Source organism: Numenius arquata, chromosome 1, assembly GCF_964106895.1.
Source record: "Numenius arquata chromosome 1, bNumArq3.hap1.1, whole genome shotgun sequence".
Classification (NCBI taxonomy): Eukaryota; Metazoa; Chordata; class Aves; order Charadriiformes; family Scolopacidae; genus Numenius; species Numenius arquata.
Window position 1 is genome coordinate 138,618,304 of NC_133576.1, and position 4,000 is coordinate 138,622,303.

Here is a 4,000-nt window from a genome sequence, read left to right on the forward strand (position 1 = left end):
AAAAAAAAAAAAAAAAAAAAAAAAGAAAGCATTAACACCAGTAAAAATAAGACCCTTAAAAAAACCCCAACCAACCAACCCATGAATGTTTCCCCCCACCAATAAAACACTCTCTGAGAAGACAAAAACTCATTTGGGATAGTATCTTCTTCCACAGTATTTCCTCTGGTTGCCAATGACGTCCAGCCATCGAGTGCCTTAGTATTTTGAGAAACAAAAGTAGAAACTTTCCCCGGGGAAGAAAAGTGACTCTTTTTTCAAAATAAGTAAGGCTCACACACGCCTGTGCCTTCTAGCACAGGTACCGAGTCTGCGTTAGGACTGTCCCAGAAGGGAAAACTCTACCACTTTTCAGCAATAACTGCCTTTGCTGCCAAAGACTTAATTTTTGATATGGAAGCATCCACTCAGGATGATAAAGGTGGAAAGATTTCAGGTCAATCGCCTGAAATGAACAACTCATTTAAACCTTTCTTTTACGCAGGTCTGCGACTTTGAAGTTAACTGCTGCGGGAAAAGCTGTCTGTGATTTTTCCAGGCTGGATGGGGTTTCAAATTCAGCTGTGCAAGAACCCCCATGGGATCCTGGAGGCAGTCAGAATAGGGTACCCTGAGAAGGGCTTTATGGGGTCCAGGAGATCGTAGTGGAGCCATTAGGATAAAGTAACAAAGTCAAGTCAAAATCCAGTGGGAAAAGTAAAAAAACCAAACAGCTCCTGTTCTTTCTCTCCTGCCCTTTGGGTGTGATGCCTTTAGTCACCAATGTTCTGCCACATTAGGCCATCAAGTCCTTAGGGAAATGTGCAGCTGCCTCTTTTCCCCCTGCAAAACTATTGATCTGGCCCTGAGAAACTGCAGAGAGTGGAGCGGGTCCAGACCCGGCTGCAGGGAGGTCATCCATGCAGAGCAGCAGCTATTGCCAGCAGGAAGGAGTGGGAACATGTCAGTCCTTCACGTGGCCGTGGCCCTGCCCTGACACAGCAGAGAACCACTATCTGTGGCTGTACAAATTTTCTTTTGTATGCGGACATACAGAAATATTTATAAGATATATCTCGTGCTTTCGTCTACTCTACTTCCTACATAAATATATCTATATATTATAAACAAGCATTAACAATAGTATGAAATAAATGCTGAAGTTACTGGTGCAACAGCAAAATGTTAGATTATGTTTCGCTCTCCTACTTGGAAAGCAACCCTGCTTTCCCTCCCAAGGACGGGAGAAGAGCATGGCTCGAGGCATTCGCTGGCGTGGGATAGATAAGTTCCTTTATTCCCTGCCTCCCCAGCCTCTTCAGCTTGAGCAGAATTAGCCAAGATACAGTCAAGACAATGAAACAGAGCACTTGAGGAAAGGAAGAGTCACCGCTCTTGTCATGCTTTTTATATCAGCCATCACTCTCATTGGTAAAATATCCCAGTGCCCCCAAGGAGTGTAATAACAAACGTGACTAATACCTCTCACAGGTGGTTTGCTCCTCGCTCCTGCATGTTGTGTTGGAAGGTTTAGCTTAAGTTAGGTTCCCTTTCTTGCTCTGTTTTGGGTTTTTTGGTTTGTTTTTGGTTTTGTTTTTGGTTTTTTTTTTTTTTTTGTAATGGGTATCCAGCTCAGTGTCAGCAAAGGTGACATTGGAGAAGGATGTCTGCTCCAGGAGCAGAAGGCAGAAGAGCCTGTGAGGTCCTTCGGGTCATTTTTGGGCATGCCGTTCCCCAAGCAAAGTGGTGTAAGCAGCCAAAAAATCACTCCTACGTAAGGGGGAGAGGACAGTGCCACTTTCCTAGGGGGAAATACATCCATAACACCACAGTCTTCCTCCAAATCCCATTTTTTTTTCCCCACCCAGTTGCTCTCTAGGAGGCAACTGCTCCTGAGCAGCCCTGGGAGCTGGAGGAGAGAAGCATTGTGGGCTATAGAGCAAAATTAGAGATATTTTGTACTCCTCAGATACTTTGCTTTGCTGTAATGAGTTTGGTTTCCTTGCCTCCTTCCCTCCCCCAGCCACGAGCAGGCAAAAAGAGGCCTTTGGTAGTTTGTCAGTGGTTTGTGTTATTGTCACCCCATAAAAGCTGGTGGACTGAAATGTCTCCGCAGCGTGGTGTGATGAGCGGTGGGTGTCTATAGGCTGACATGCAGACAGGCTGGTGGCACAAATCCCACTGCTCTCCAAAGCCAGAATTTGGCTTCGCTTGATATGTAAAGAAACGGTCTACTTTCATTCTTTTAAGGAATTTTATTTTTATTTCCAGTTTCTGATGAAGCCAACAAGGCAGGGATGTTCTGACCAAAGAAAAATTTGAGCATTTCAATGCTATTCTGTAATGACTCTTTTTCTTGCTCCCTTGCTAATGTCCTGAGTCTTTCTGCTTGGCAAAAAAATAGCGAGATGGAAGAAATTCTCTATATGCACATTGTTTTCAGCTGCATTTCACTCCTACAGTGTCAGGCCCATGTTCCTCAGCTGCTTTTCCCATGTCAGAAGAAACCATAACTTTTCAGAGCATGAAAAGATATGAGCAAGCCCACCAGGCATCTGCAGGTCCATCAGGTGGGAAATGACCCCTCAGCAGACCTTTAGCCATGGTGGTACCTCATGCTTCATGTCTGCCTCTGCCTACAGCTGTCTGCTACTGAAGATACTGAACTGAAATGACTGCAGTGCTTGGAATTTTGCATCTGGGGGCATCCAGGCTCAAAATCTCTGCTGGCTCGTCTACATAATCCATCAGGGGCTTCAGCTGAATTTTGCTGCTTTGAGCTAAGAGTCTGTGTGGCCCCAGCCCATGTCTTAGGCTCTTGCTCTATGAATTTATGCCTTTACACTGGTTTTGCTATAACTTTTACGTTTCAGGGTCTTTCTCTGGAGCGGCTGCACCCTGAATTAACAATGTGCCCAGGGTGATGAGCCTTACTGAAATGAGAGTCACGCACAGGGAAAGGTCTGATAAACAGCAGCCTCCCTTCTTACACAGCCCTGCTTCATCCAGAAAATTATTGTGATCTCCTTCCTGATGGTGTGGCATTTTCTAATTTTTCAGAAAATGGCTTTCTGTAAGAGGGAGGCAGTGCTTTCTGTTTTCTTTGCCTTTTACTACAAACTAGGAATAAAAAGAGAGTCTATAACATGGAACCGTACTGGTGGAACGACTCATGGTGTGTCTTGGTCCTTGCAACCTGGCTCTGATGTTTTTCTCCTGGCATCAGCAGCAAAGCACAGAGGGGCCAGAAAGGAGAAGTATCCTTGCTCTCAAGTGCAATGCTCAGTGCAACAAGAGTCCAAAACGTAGCTGCCAAATGATTTTCTCTGCATGTGTGTGGCCTGAAAGATATTTGGGAGAACATTTGTCACAAACCAGTTGTGCAAGGAGAGTATATCCCTATTGGCAAGGCAAGGCATCCATGTACCAGTCTCCTTCCCTCCCCAGCCCTTCAGCAACCACTTTTCAAGGCTTTGTTCTGAAACACTGAGGTCTTTCAGTTTCTGAATGGAATGGCTTTAATTATGGTGAATGTCTCTGTCGGGTGATGCTACAGTTCCCTCTCTCATAACATGCCCTGCCACGTCCTAACAGCTGGTATAGTTTGGCCCAGCTCCATGTCCTACTACACAGTTCTGTTGATTTACACTAGCTGGGAAAATACAGCTGATATAGTCCCATAAATACTAGTATTTCAAAATATTACCCCTGAGGGAAAAGGGCAAGCTATCTCAAAAAATATTATGTCGGTGGCTTTGCAGCATTTATTCATTTGAAAAAAATATCTGTGAATTAATAAAAGAGTTTTGATTTAATGTTATTTCCAAATCTGAGGATTTAGACTTTGTGTTCTGGCTTTATATTTTTTGATGAATCCCACCACCACCACCCCCCATCCTTACCCTCTTCCAGTTTTATATCATTTAAGTTGCTCCCCAAGGTAGGCAAACGACATTCATTACACAAAATTCCCATCCGATTGTTTAGTTTCGTCCTCAAAATGGAAAGTATCTTAATCATG